Source organism: Canis lupus, chromosome 29, assembly GCF_003254725.2.
Source record: "Canis lupus dingo isolate Sandy chromosome 29, ASM325472v2, whole genome shotgun sequence".
NCBI classification, from domain to species: domain Eukaryota; kingdom Metazoa; phylum Chordata; class Mammalia; order Carnivora; family Canidae; genus Canis; species Canis lupus.
In genome coordinates, this window is record NC_064271.1 from 19921315 (window position 1) to 19936736 (window position 15422).

General features: G+C 42.2%; 1 protein-coding gene and 1 pseudogene across 11 annotated transcripts in view; one reads left to right on the forward strand and one right to left on the reverse strand.

Annotated features, from left to right (window-relative positions):
- XKR9 (XK related 9) overlaps nucleotides 1-15422 on the forward strand; it is an 85265-nt gene that overhangs the window by 39752 nt on the left and 30091 nt on the right. For 4 of the 11 annotated variants that reach the window (XM_025477962.2, XM_035708454.1, XM_025477968.2 and 1 more), the window contains exons 1-3: nucleotides 26-192; nucleotides 4037-4121; nucleotides 4981-5065. The gene's annotated coding sequence lies outside the window, so the exon portion shown is untranslated. Of the gene's footprint in view, nucleotides 1-25; nucleotides 193-4036; nucleotides 4122-4980; nucleotides 5066-15422 lie in introns of those variants that run through there. The other 7 variants (XM_025477966.2, XM_025477969.2, XM_025477971.2 and 4 more) reach the window with 3 other exon arrangements.
- On the reverse strand, nucleotides 7923-15300 carry LOC112678373 (mitochondrial import inner membrane translocase subunit TIM14-like; annotated as a pseudogene).

Sequence of the window (15422 nt, forward strand, 5' to 3'; positions counted from 1 at the left end):
GGAGGCGGGCGGCGGGCGAGGGCGCGTGGCGCGTGGCGCGAGGCGTCTTGAGGCGAGGCTGCGTCCCGCCGGCCGAGCGCTGCCGCGTGTCACGGAGCCTGGCGCCTTCACGGGAGTCTGTGGCCAGGTCATCCCGGTGGACGAGAGACCTTTTGACCCGGGGAGTCTTGTGGCGGAGCACAGGGCAGGCAGGTGTGGGGGGCGCTGCGGGACGCGAGACCCTGGGGCGGGTGGCTTGTTACTTTCGGGCAGCGGCGGGGCGTGGGCGGGGCGTGGGCGTGGGCGGGGGCAGAACGCTGTGCGCCCCCTGTCACGGCGGCAGCTCGTGTTTCCTCAGTGTTTACCGCCGGGCTAACGCCGTCTCGTTTAATCCTCACGACAACACGAAGAGGAAGGCGCTATTTTTTGGGGTCTGCCTTACAGATGAGAAAACGGAGACTGGGAGACCTGCCAGTGACAGCTGTGGCCCCCCGCCCCCGCCCCCGGCGTCGGAAGGCTCGTCCCTAGCCCTGGCCCCCGCATTGGCCCCCAGCGCGTCAGACTCGAGGAGCTTGCGGCTCCCGCCGCGTGCGGCTCCTGTGCAGACGCCTAGGTCGGCCCTGAGGCGTTTTCTCCGCGAGGACTTTCTCGCTACTAACTACCGCTCCCTATTAAAAAAAAAAAAAAAAATCGAGTTACAGTTTTTACCTAGGAGGAAATGCACAGATCCTACGACCCGTTTCTTTGAATTATGATCACTGTACGTAAGCACAACCTCCAGAGAGATCTGGCATGTATCCCCCGCCGCAGCCCGCCGTCTTTTTCAAAATGAGAAATTGATAGATGCTTGCGCTTTCTAAAACTTAGGAAACGTATTTTAATTTTTTTTTTCTGCAGATTTTTTTTTTTTAAGATTTTATTTATTCATGACAGACAGAGAGAGAGAGAGAGAGAGGCAGAGACACAGGCAGAGGGAGAAGCAGGCTCCATGCAGGGAGCCCGACGCGGGACTCGATCCAGACACTCTTAGGATCACACCCCAGGCTGAAGGTGGTGCTAAACCAGGGCCACCAGGGCCGCCCTTTGCAGATGTTTCTAAAGAAAATACAATTTGTACAGTATTTTACAAATCGTTAGTTTTTTTTTTTTAATGGCGAAAAAATTTAGATTTATAGCTGGCTGGACTCAGCTTAGATGATCCCAATTTTGTTGGCAACATCCAAAGCATCATAGTCAGGAGCCAGTTGAACATATACTTTCTTTTCTCCATCAGGCCTGATCAAGGTGTTGACCTTGGCCGCATCCATGTCATAGAGCTTCTTCACAGCCTGTTTGGTGCTTATTGGCCTTGACATCCACAATGAACACAAGTGTGTTGTCTTCTATTTTCTTCTCAGTAGTCAGGGGGAACTTGCTGATGGCATAGTGATCAAGCTTGTTTCTCCTGGGGGTGCTCTTTCGAGGATATTTGGGCTGCCTTCGTAGACGCAGGGCCTTGGGTCGTCGTCGGAATGTAGGTGATGTAGGGATCTTCTTTTTTTGTGACTGTGCACGCCTTTCAGAACTACTTTCTTAGCTTTCAAAGGCTTTGGCTTCGGCTTTGGGAGGGGCAGGGGCTTCCTTCTTTTTTTTTTTTTTTTATGATAGGCACACAGTGAGAGACAGAGAGGCAGAGACACAGGCAGAGGGAGAAGCAGGCTCCATGCACCGGGAGCCCGACGCGGGACTCGATCCCGGGACTCCAGGATCGCGCCCTGGGCCAAAGGCAGGCGCCAAACCGCTGAGGGGCTTCCTTCTTTGTCTTCGGCGCCATCTTCGAGAAAAGGCTAGGTTTTGTTTGTTTTTTTAATAAAGATTTTATTTATTCATGAGAGAGAGAGAGGCAGAGACACAGGCAGAGGGAGAAGCAGGCTCCATTAGGGAATCCAATGTGGGACTCAATCCCAGGTCTCCAGGATCACGCTCTGGGCTGAAGGCAGTGCTAAACCACTAAGCCACCTAGGCTGCCCACAAATCATTGGTTTAATCCAGATTTCTTGAAAGACACACCTGGATTATTTGTGACAAATTTCTTTGCCTTGTGTCTCAAAGATGTACTTTTAATGGAAAAGTGTTTCAAAAATCTTTGCTGAAATAATCATGTAAATTATCCCCTTTGTAATAGGAAGGCAAGCAATATGCCCTTTAAAAAAAATGTTTGGAAGAACCGTCAAAATCCCTCACATCAGGCGTTTTCAGCTCAATTTTATTTATGTGTAGCCATCACTTAATGGCTATTCAGTCAGGAAGCTCCATTTTCCTTTTTTAAATATTTTTTTAAATATTTTTTTAATTTTATGATAGTCACACACAGAGAGAGAGAAGCTGAGACACAGGCAGAGGGAGAAACAGGCTCCATGCACCGGGAGCCCGACGTGGGACTCGATCCCAGGTCTCCAGGATCGTGCCCTGGGCCAAAGGCAGGCGCCAAACCGCTGCGCCACCCAGGGATCCCTCCATTTTCCTTTTTAAAAAACCTCGTGCTAGGGGATCCCTGGGTGGCTCGCCATTAATCCCTGGAGTTCTGGGATTGAGTCCCGCCTTGGGCTTCCTGCATGGAGCCTGCTTTTCCCTCTGCCTGTGTCTCTGCCTCTCTTTCTCTCTATGTCTATCATGAGTTAAAAAAAAATTATAAAACCTCGTGCTAGAAAGTCAACAAACCTTGGAGAAGAGGGTGGAACAGTAATTTCTGGGACTTGTGGGTAGTTGCATTCTTTTATCCCTTGACTTTTTGTTTTAAACTAGAATTTCCCTTGTGGCTTCCATCTCTATTTCTTTTAATTCATTGCCAAGCTCTTCATCTGCCAAATGGACCCAACAAATGATTTAAAATTTAAGTTGCTTCATTTGAGTCATATATACAGACACCAGCAGAAGAAGAGGAGTAGAGGTTGGGTAGTGAACTTGGTTTAGACGAATTGAAATTGGGATGACTGTGGGATATCCTGATAAAGAAATCTATAGACATTTGGGTATATGGGTTGAGCTCAGAAGAGAAATCTAGGCTGCTGCTGCAAAATTGTCTTTGTGGGTATGTCTAAGTAATGTGACCTGAAGTTTAAGCTTCTCCCCAGGAAATACGACCAAAGCTTTTATATTCTGTTCAGTTACATTTACAATCATTTATCATCTGCCTGCAACATGCACAGTATTATTGTAGACATATGGGGTGGGGTGCTAAAATGATAATTGGGTTTCTGGAGGCTTATAATCTGTGAGTACATCCTAGAGAAGTATAACTGAAGTGAAAGGATGGCGAGGAGGAAGGGGAGAATAAATTAATTAGGAAGACCTGGGAAAGCTTAAAGGTAGTGGGGTTTTAAGTTGATTCTTAAAGGACTGATAGAACTTGATCAGATGGAGGTAGGAAGGGCATTCTAAGCAGTAAATAATCTTGAGAAAAGGCTTGGAAGTAGAACAACTGCAGTATTTTGGAAACAGAAACCAACAATCCTATGTTCTTGGGGCATAGGGCTTAAGAAGGTATACAATTTGAAAAAGGTAGGATTATGTTAAAAATTGTTTGTAGATTCTTTATCAGAGTACTTCAAATGTAAGAATCTCCTTCCTTTTCACTTACTATTTACTTGGATATGCTGTGAGGCAAATTGTATTTTCTTAAAACTTAAATTTTGTTTTTTAAAAAATATTTATTGATGAGAGACCCAGAGAAAGAGGCAGAGGGAGAGGCAGTCTCCCTTCGAGGAACCTGGAACTTGATCCCAGGACCCCGGGATCATGACCTGAGCACTCAGACACTCAACCACTGAGCCACCCAGGTGTCCTGAAAACTTAAATTTTGTATACAGTAAAACCTTGTAACCTAGTCAAGTTGTATGAGGAGCTATTATCTCTTCTCTCAATGTGTTAGTTATAAAGGGGTGTACTGTAGTTTCAATGATAAAACTCTCTTATCACTAGAGGAGGAAATCTTACATATGACTAACAGGTGATTTCAGTTTCATTTTAGTATTCATTCTCAAAGGTTTACATGCCCTTTAATGGTACTTGTTTTCAGTGAAGAAGAAACAAAAGATTCCCAGGATGAAGATTTTCCAGGAGAGACTTTGAGTTAAAGAAGACTTTTCTTTTTTATATGACAGGTAAGTCTGTATTTTATGTGTGTTCAATTTGATTGACAAACTAAAGTTTGCTAGTCTTTACTTCTTCAGATGTCGGCTGTATTACATGTACAGTGGGCAAAGGTTATATATTCTGGCTGGCAGCCAGTTAGCCACATAGCTGGGTTGACCTCTGAATGAAATTGGATTAAACTCTCCTATGAAGTCAGCAAGTGTCACAAATTCTCTATAGAGTCAAATTTTGTAGATGGTATTATTTCTCCTAAGGTGATAATTGGAATGGTGATTAACCATAGGGATAGAGATGGACTATCCCTCATATAAGTTTATATAACTGTGTTATTGAAGGAGTTGTCTTTCTTAAAGAGAACTGCTATGTTTATTTTCTTTGCTGTGTAGTTTTATTTCTAGTTGGCATTATGTTCTGACTAAATTAGGTATAGAGAGGTTGCCACATCACATTCATCTGTTGAATCTGATGTTTTGCTAATGGAATTTCTAAGCTTCTTAGAAATTATTTTTCCTGTCTTATAAAATTTATTTCAAAACTAGTGTTTTCCGTATGCCTACCAGGTGAAGGAAACTCTCTTTGTGGGGAGAGTGGTTAAGAAATGTACACATGAAGTGCTTAGATATTATAGTCTGTGATGTTAAGGAAATTATGTTTAAAATCAGTTTACTTATTAGAGGTAACTCATCTAAATACCCAGCATCTTTAAGCATTAGTGTTCTGGCCAATAATGCCCTTCTCATAGAGATTGTGAGGATTAAATAAAATGTACGTAAAACACTTCGCACATAGTAAACAGTCAGCAATGATAGCTAGTGTTATTATTGTCTATTCCTCCATTACGTATGTGATGTTCTTTTTCCTCCCTAGAGAGTGAAGCTTAAAAAGTTACATTTTAAAGAATGCTGTTAGAACAGGACTTGGATACACATTAAACACATCCAGTATAACCATGGTAAGGAAGTTGCCAGTATTTTATGGAACTTTTATTTTTTTCTGGAGGACATATTTGAAATCACATTAGATTTTTGAACTAGCTGTTCTTTCCATCTGGAAAGCTTTTCCACATGATACCCGCCTGGCTAATTTCATTACTTAAATGCCACCTTCTCAGTGAGCACTGTCCTGACCATTTAAGACCTGAGCTGAGATCAAAGGTTGGACACTTAACTAAGCCACCCAGGTGCTCTCATCCTGACCATTCTAATTAAAATTGCAGCTCATAATGTGCCTGTCTCTTACTTCCAACTCCTAGGGTCGTGTTTTTCCGTAGCACATATCACCTTCCAATATGATATTTAATTTGCTTATTTTTATTGTGACTATCTTTTTCTGTTAGGATGTAAGTTCTATAAGGGCAGCGATTTAAAAAAATCTCTTTTGTCATTTGATATATCCCAAAGCCTAAAACAGCACATGGTAGACTCCTAGTAAGTATTTAGTTTATTGAACAGAACCTTCTAATTAAATCTCATCCTCCTAAACTCCATGCTTATTTTGGGCATGATGGCTTTCATTTTAAGAAACATGCTGCATGGAAATTCATGGCCTGCTAGATTGGGAAAACTCAGATTTTTAAAATAATTTTTTTTCTTCATGTTGGCCACAGCATTATTGTCAGGAAAAATAGTGATAGTGATTTTTCTTTTTTCTGTAAGAAGAGTGAAATACATTTTAATATTATTTTGAAAACTTTTAAACAAAATTCTTATAAGTGGTAGAATGCCAAGAACACTGTAAATATTAGGTTGTGTTTTTAGTAACACTGTCCCCTCCTGGTTTTTATTTATTTATTTTTTTTTAATTTTTTTAATTTTTATTTATTTATGATAGTCACAGAGAGAGAGAGAGAGAGAGAGAGAGAGAGAGAGAGAGAGGCAGAGACACAGGCAGCGGGAGAAGCAGGCTCCATGCACCGGGAGCCTGACGTGGGATTCGATCCCGGGTCTCCAGGATCGCGCCCTGGGCCAAAGGCAGGTGCTAAACCACTGCGCCACCCAGGGATCCCCCCTCCTGGTTTTTAAAGTAATAAATGTTCTTTATAGAACATGTAGGGTGTTAGTCTACTTGGGCTGCCATAATAGAGTAACCGCAAACTATGTGACTTAAACAACGGAAATTTGTTTTTTCACAGTTCTGGAGACTAAAAGTCCAATATCAAGGTGCCAGCTGGGTTGGTTTCTTGCAAGGCCTCTCTTTTTGGGTTGCACATGACTGCCTTCTAGCTGCATCTTCATGTGGCCTTTTCTCTTTGTGTATGGAAGTGGGGTGTGGGGGATATAAATCTCTGTTGTCGCTTCTTTTTATAAGGACACCAGTCCTATTGAATTAGGGCCCTGTCCTTATTACTCCTTTTCATCTCAATTACCTCCTTAGAGGCCTCTAAATACAGTCACATTGGTGGTTAGTACTTCAACATAAGAACTTTGGAGGGAAACAGTTCAGTTCATATAAATAGAAAAGAAGAAGAGGAAAAAATTCATCTGTAATACCATTAATTCCCCAGATAAAACTTATATTAACATTTTTGTATTCCTCCAATCATATTTCCTTTGGATTTTTAAAGCTTTGCAATCATACTATAGTATTTTTTTACTTAACATTTTTTTAAAAGATTTTATTTATTTATTCATGAGAGACACAGAGAGAAAGGCAGAGACATAGAGGGAGAAGCAGGCTTCATGAAGGGAGCCTGACATGAGATTCGATCCCAGGTCTCCAGGATCACACCCTGGGCTGAAGGTGGCGCTAACCCGCTGAGCCACCCGGGCTGCCCCATTTACTTAACATTTTTTTTTTAAAGTTATTTATTTATTTATCTATCTATCTATCTATCTATCTATTTATTTATTTATTTTAGACATAGAGAGAGGGAGGCAGAGACACAGGAGGAGGTAGAAGCAGGCTTCATGCCGGGAGCCCGATTGCACCCGGGACTCCAGGATTGCACCCTGGGCCAAAGGCAGGCGCTAAACCACTGAGCCACCCAGGGATCCCCCTTAACATTTTTTAAAGTGAAGTCAAAGATTGCAAATTCAGATGTTCATAGGATCAGGCAGGCAGGGAAGGTAATAATGGTAATTAACATTTATTGACTGTTTGCCAGGTACTTTTTAGAGGTTTATATGTATTATCTTTCTTAGCCTTCTTATCTTTCTTAGTATTATCTTTCTTAGACAACCCTATGAAGTATATGCCATTATTATTTCCATATTTTAGGTGAAAGAAAATAAGGCATAGGGAGGTAAAAGAACATGTTTGAGGACACATAGCTAGTATATTAGCATTGAGACCCAGCTGCTGAAATGACTGAGGTGGGGTAGCTGGCTACTGTGGTGAACTTGAGAGAGCATGCCCCATTTAGGAGGCATCTACTGCTCATGAGGGAATGTTAGTCTAGTGTAGTAAATCTTTCAGTTTTTTGATACTAGTTAAAAATCTGGATTTTTATATGAAATACTAGCAATTAGGGGATCCCTGGGTGGCGCAGTGGTTTGGCGCCTGCCTTTGGCCCAGGGCGCGATCCTGGAGACTCGGGATCGAATCCCACGTCGGGCTCCCTGCATGGAGCCTGCTTCTCCCTCTGCCTGTGTCTCTGCCTCTCTCTCTCTCTGTGACTATCATGAATAAATAAATAAAATCTTTAAAAAAAAAAAAAGAAATACTAGCAATTAGGAAAATTAAAGAAAACATTGTTGAATCAAACTTTTTTTTTTTTTAGCTTTGAGATGTTTTATTATAAATAACTGGCACTCCTAAACATAAACTAATAAGAATGTAAAACTCATTGCACATTTACTTCATTTTTTAGTTCAACCTTGTAGTAAATCTTTAGCTTTGTTGATTTTAGCTGCAATGTAAGGAGATCCTCCCTTGTTTAGGAGCGTAATTTGTAGAAGAGTGGCTCTTATTTTTCCTTTATTGGCAGTAGAGCTTACACCTGCTATAATGGTGCCTCTTGTTTTGGCATTTTGGAATCAAACCCACCTCTCTGATAGCTGCCACTGAAGGCAGATTTTGGTAGACTTTGAAAGACTGCTTGAGGCTCAATATGCTTTATGGCTTGCAGAACATAACAGCCTGCAAATCCTGCAGCAGTAATGGTCAGCCCATTTGCTACCACTGTACTGCATATGACTCTGGCTTGGCTCCCCTGCCTCCACCAAGAGGTTTATCTCAGCTCAGAGACTGCAGCTGCCAATTCCATGCCTCTACCAGAAAGCACCATGGGCAGGTACAAAGGGTCCAAAAAGAGCACCCCAGGAAATACAGGAGCAGCTGCTAAGTCAGACAAATCTGTAGATTATATTTAGCCCACATTTATAAAATTGGGGTCATAATAGTAATACCTATTTCCTAAATTTGATGTAAGATCTAAATGGGGGTATTTTATGTATAAGATTTAGTTTAGGGGGGGAGGAGCAAGATGGCAGAAGAGTAGGGTCTCCAAATCACCTGTCGCCACCAAACTACCTAGAAAACCTTCAAATTATCCTGAAAATCTATGAATTCGGCCTGAGATTTAAAGAGAGACCAGCTGGAATGCTACAGTGAGAAGAATTCGCGCTTCTATCAAGGTAGGAAGACGGGGAAAAAGAAATAAAGGAACAAAGGCCTCCAAGGGGGAGGGGCCCCGCGAGGAGCCGGGCTGAGGCCGGGGCGAGTGTCCCCAGGACAGGAGAGCCCCGTCCCGGAGGAGCAGGAGCTGCACCGACCTTCCCGGGCGGAAAGGGGCTTGTGGGGAGTGGGAGCAGGAACCAGTAGGGCGAGGATGCCCTCCGGCTCCCTGGGACAGTAACAGCAACTGCGCGCCCAGGAGAGTGCGCCGAGCTCCCTAAGGGCTGCAGCGCGCACGGCGGGACCCGGCGGGACCGGGAGCAGCTCGGGGGGGCTCGGGCGGCGGCTCCGCGGAGGGGGCCGCGCGGCCCCGGGAGCAGCTCGGAGGGGCTCGGGCAGAGGAAGAGGCTCCGTGCAGAGGGGGCTGCGCGGTTCCAGGAGCAGCTCGGAGGGGCTTGGGCGGCAGCTCCGCGGAGGGGGCTGCGCGGCCCGGGAGCGCGAATCCACCAGCGCAGGCCCCGGAGCACAGGGCGCCGGGACACAGCCCAGGATCCGGCCTCCCCCGGGACAGGCAGAGGCCGGGAGGGCCCAGGACAGCAAGGACGCTCCTGCCCCAGCTGAGCAGATCAGCGGCCCCGCCCCGGAGCCTCCAGGCCCTGCAGACGGAGAGCTCCGGAGTTCCTGCGGGGGCTGAATCCAGGTTTCCAGAGCTGCCCCGCCACTGGGGCTGTTCCTCCTGCGGCCTCACGGGGTAAACAACCCCCACTGAGCCCTGCACCAGGAGGGGGCACAGCAGCTCCCCCAACTGCTAACACCTGAAAATCAGCACAACAGGCCCCTCCCCCAGAACACCAGCTAGACGGACAACTTCCAGGAGAAGCCAAGGGACTTAAAGTACACAGAATCAGAAGATACTCCCCGGTGGTTCTTTTTTTGTTTGTTTGTTTTTGTTTTTGTTTTTGTTTTATTTTGCTTTTTGATTTGTATCCTTCCCCCACCCCCTTTTTTTCTCCTTTCTTTTTCTTTCTCTTTTTCTTCCCCTTTTTTTTTTTTTCGTTTTTTTTTTCTTTTTCTTCCCTTTTTTTTCTCTTTCTCTTTTCTTTCCTTCTTTCTCTCCTCTCTTTTTCTCTTTTTCCCAATACAACTTGCTTTTGGCCACTCTGCACTGAGCAAAATGACTAGAAGGAAAACCTCACCTCAAAAGAAAGAATCAGAAACAGTCCTCTCTCCCACAGAGTTACAAAATCTGGATTACAATTCAATGTCAGAAAGCCAATTCAGAAGCACTATTATACAGCTACTGGTGGCTCTAGAAAAAAGTATAAAGGACTCAAGAGACTTCATGACTGCAGAATTTAGAGCTAATCAGGCAGAAATTAAAAATCAATTGAATGAGATGCAATCCAAACTAGAAGTCCTAACGACGAGGGTTAACGAGGTGGAAGAACGAGTGAGTGACCTAGAAGACAAGTTGATAGCAAAGAGGGAAACTGAGGAAAAAAGAGACAAACAATTAAAAGACCATGAAGATAGATTAAGGGAAATAAACGACAGCCTGAGAAAGAAAAACCTACGTTTAATTGGGGTTCCCGAGGGCGCCGAAAGGGACAGAGGGCCAGAATATGTATTTGAACAAATTCTAGCTGAAAACTTTCCTAATCTGGGAAGGGAAACAGGCATTCAGATCCAGGAAATAGAGAGATCCCCCCCTAAAATCAATAAAAACCGTTCAACACCTCGACATTTAATTGTGAAGCTTGCAAATTCCAAAGATAAAGAGAAGATCCTTAAAGCAGCAAGAGACAAGAAATCCCTGACTTTTATGGGGAGGAGTATTAGGGTAACAGCAGACCTCTCCACAGAGACCTGGCAGGCCAGAAAGGGCTGGCAGGATATATTCAGGGTCCTAAATGAGAAGAACATGCAACCAAGAATACTTTATCCAGCAAGGCTCTCATCCAAAATGGAAGGAGAGATAAAGAGCTTCCAAGACAGGCAGCAACTAAAAGAATATGTGACCTCCAAACCAGCTCTGCAAGAAATTTTAAGGGGGACTCTTAAAATTCCCCTTTAAGAAGAAGTTCAGTGGAACAGTCCACAAATACAAAGACTGAATAGATATCATGATGACACTAAACTCATATCTCTCAATAGTAACTCTGAATGTGAACGGGCTTAATGACCCCATCAAAAGGCGCAGGGTTTCAGACTGGATAAAAAAGCAGGACCCATCTATTTGCTGTCTACAAGAGACTCATTTTAGACAGAAGGACACCTACAGCCTGAAAATAAAAGGTTGGAGAACCATTTACCATTCGAATGGTCCTCAAAAGAAAGCAGGGGTAGCCATCCTTATATCAGATAAACTAAAATTTACCCCAAAGACTGTAGTGAGAGATGAAGAGGGACACTATATCATACTTAAAGGATCTATTCAACAAGAGGACTTAACAATCCTCAATATATATGCTCCGAATGTGGGAGCTGCCAAATATATAAATCAATTATTAACCAAAGTGAAGAAATACTTAGATAATAATACACTTATACTTGGTGACTTCAATCTAGCTCTTTCTATACTCGATAGGTCTTCTAAGCAAAACATCTCCAAAGAAACGAAAGCTTTAAATGATACACTGGACCAGATGGATTTCACAGATATCTACAGAACTTTACATCCAAATTCAACTGAATACACATTCTTCTCAAGCGCACATGGAACTTTCTCCAGAATAGACCACATATTGGGTCACAAATCGGGTCTGAACCGATACCAAAAGATTGGGATTGTCCCCTGCATATTCTCGGACCATAATGCCTTGAAATTAGAACTAAATCACAACAAGAAGTTTGGAAGGACCTCAAACACATGGAGGTTAAGGACCATCCTGCTAAAAGATAAAAGGGTCAACCAAGAAATTAAGGAAGAATTAAAAAGATTCATGGAAACTAATGAGAATGAAGATACAACCGTTCAAAATCTTTGGGATGCAGCAAAAGCAGTCCTAAGGGGGAAATACATCGCAATACAAGCATCCATTCAAAAACTGGAAAGAACTCAAATACAAAAGCTAACCTTACACATAAAGGAGCTAGAGAAAAAACAGCAAATAGATCCTACACCCAAGAGAAGGGAGTTAATAAAGATTCGAGCAGAACTCAACGAAATCGAGACCAGAAGAACTGTGGAACAGATCAACAGAACCAGGAGTTGGTTCTTTGAAAGAATTAACAAGATAGATAAACCATTAGCCAGCCTTATTAAAAAGAAGAGAGAGAAGACTCAAATTAATAAAATCATGAATGAGAAAGGAGAGATCACTACCAACACCAAGGAAATACAAACGATTTTAAAAACATATTATGAACAGCTATACGCCAATAAATTAGGCAATCTAGAAGAAATGGACGCATTCCTGGAAAGCCACAAACTACCAAAACTGGAACAGGAAGAAATAGAAAACCTGAACAGGCCAATAACCAGGGAGGAAATTGAAGCAGTCATCAAAAACCTCCCAAGACACAAGAGTCCAGGGCCAGATGGCTTCCCAGGAGAATTTTATCAAACGTTTAAAGAAGAAATCATACCTATTCTCCTAAAGCTGTTTGGAAAGATAGAAAGAGATGGAGTACTTCCAAATTCGTTCTATGAAGCCAGCATCACCTTAATTCCAAAGCCAGACAAAGACCCCGCCAAAAAGGAGAATTACAGACCAATATCCCTGATGAACATGGATGCAAAAATTCTCAACAAGATACTGGCCAATAGGATCCAACAGTACATTAAGAAAATTATTCACCATGACCAAGTAGGATTTATCCCTGGGACACAAGGCTGGTTCAACACCCGTAAAACAATCAATGTGATTCATCATATCAGCAAGAGAAAAACCAAGAACCATATGATCCTCTCATTAGATGCAGAGAAAGCATTTGACAAAATACAGCATCCATTCCTGATCAAAACTCTTCAGAGTGTAGGGATAGAGGGAACATTCCTCGACATCTTAAAAGCCATCTATGAAAAGCCCACAGCAAATATCATTCTCAATGGGGAAGCACTGGGAGCCTTTCCCCTAAGATCAGGAACAAGACAGGGATGTCCACTCTCACCACTGCTATTCAACATAGTACTGGAAGTCCTAGCCTCAGCAATCAGACAACAAAAAGACATTAAAGGCATTCAAATTGGCAAAGAAGAAGTCAAACTCTCCCTCTTCGCCGATGACATGATACTCTACATAGAAAACCCAAAAGTCTCCACCCCAAGATTGCTAGAACTCATACAGCAATTCGGTAGCGTGGCAGGATACAAAATCAATGCCCAGAAGTCAGTGGCATTTCTATACACTAACAATGAGACTGAAGAAAGAGAAATTAAGGAGTCAATCCCATTTACAATTGCACCCAAAAGCATAAGATACCTAGGAATAAACCTCACCAAAGATGTAAAGGATCTATACCCTCAAAACTATAGAACACTTCTGAAAGACATTGAGGAAGACACAAAGAGATGGAAAAATATTCCATGCTCATGGATTGGCAGAATTAATATTGTGAAAATGTCAATGTTACCCAGGGCAATATACACGTTTAATGCAATCCCTATCAAAATACCATGGACTTTCTTCAGAGAGTTAGAACAAATTATTTTAAGATTTGTGTGGAATCAGAAAAGACCCCGAATAGCCAGGGGAATTTTAAAAAAGAAAACCATATCTGGGGGCATCACAATGCCAGATTTCAGGTTGTATTACAAAGCTGTGGTCATCAAGACAGTGTGGTACTGGCACAAAAACAGACACATAGATCAGTGGAACAGAATAGAGAATCCAGAAGTGGACCCTGAACTTTATGGGCAACTAATATTCGATAAAGGAGGAAAGACTATCCATTGGAAGAAAGACAGTCTCTTCAATAAATGGTGCTGGGAAAATTGGACATCCACATGCAGAAGAATGACACTAGACCACTCTCTTTCACCATACACAAAGATAAACTCAAAATGGATGAAAGATCTAAATGTGAGACAAGATTCCATCAAAATCCTAGAGAAGAACACAGGCAACACCCTTTTTGAACTCGGCCATAGTAACTTCTTGCAAGATACATCCACGAAGGCAAAAGAAACAAAAGCAAAAATGAACTATTGGGACTTCATCAAGATAAGAAGCTTTTGCACAGCAAAGGATACAGTCAACAAAACTCAAAGACAACCTACAGAATGGGAGAAGATATTTGCAAATGACATATCAGATAAAGGGCTAGTTTCCAAGATCTATAAAGAACTTATTAAACTCAACACCAAAGAAACAAACAATCCAATCATGAAATGGGCAAAAGACATGAACAGAAATCTCACAGAGGAAGACATAGACATGGCCAACATGCATATGAGAAAATGCTCTGCATCACTTGCCATCAGGGAAATACAAATCAAAACCACAATGAGATACCACCTCACTCCAGTGAGAATGGGGAAAATTAACAAGGCAGGAAACAACAAATGTTGGAGAGGATGTGGAGAAAAGGGAACCCTCTTACACTGTTGGTGGGAATGTGAACTGGTGCAGCCACTCTGGAAAACTGTGTGGAGGTTCCTCAAACAGTTAAAAATATACCTGCCCTACGACCCAGCAATTGCACTGTTGGGGATTTACCCCAAAGATACAAATGCAATGAAACGCCGGGACACCTGCACCCCGATGTTTCTAGCAGCAATGGCCACGATAGCCAAACTGTGGAAGGAGCCTCGGTGTCCAACGAAAGATGAATGGATAAAGAAGATGTGGTTTATGTATACAATGGAATATTACTCAGCTATTAGAAATGACAAATACCCACCATTTGCTTCAACGTGGATGGAACTGGAGGGTATTATGCTGAGTGAAGTAAGTCAGTCGGAGAAGGACAAACATTATATGTTCTCATTCATTTGGGGAATATAAATAATAGTGAAAGGGAAAAGAAGGGAAGGGGGAAGAAATGTGTGGGAAATATCAGAAAGGGAGACAGAACGTAAAGACTGCTAACTCTGGGAAACGAACTAGGGGTGGTAGAAGGGGAGGAGGGCGGGGGGTGGGAGTGAATGGGTGACGGGCACTGGGGGTTATTCTGTATGTTAGTAAATTGAACACCAATAAAAAAAAAAAAAAAAAAGTGAAACAAGGAGCCTTCAGAATAACCGAGTTTATGGTAGTTGGCTGGAATAGAGTTTGAAAAAATAAATATCGCCTTCTTCCTTAAAAAAAAAAAAAAAAAAAAAAGATTTAGTTTAATGCTTGGCACATAGTGTTAGGTAAATATTAACATTTTGTCCAGTCATTGAAATTCTTTAAAAGTAGCATTATTGTTTTTATTTTAAGAGGTTATATAACTCATATATGGGTACATGTTATTTTGTAAAAAATTCAACAATATAAAAGAATAATTAACTAAAGTATTGAAGTTGCATTTGCTTTCTATTCCTAATTTCTTTCTCTCTTTCCGTATATAATTGAAAACCCATAAATGCTATATTTACCCTTTGGCACTTGGTTTTTTCACTTGGAGATCTTCTGAAATCAATTTATACAAAGCTGCTTCATTCTTCATTCTTTTTTGTGTGGTGTATTCCTTTCTATAGTGTACCATGATTTATTGAACTAGGTCTCATTTGTCATTTAGGTAGTTTTCAACTTTTTACTGTTATAAAGGTTTTTCAAAGAGTATGTAGCTTATTTTCCTAAGCTCAATTCTTAGATGAGGACTCAAAA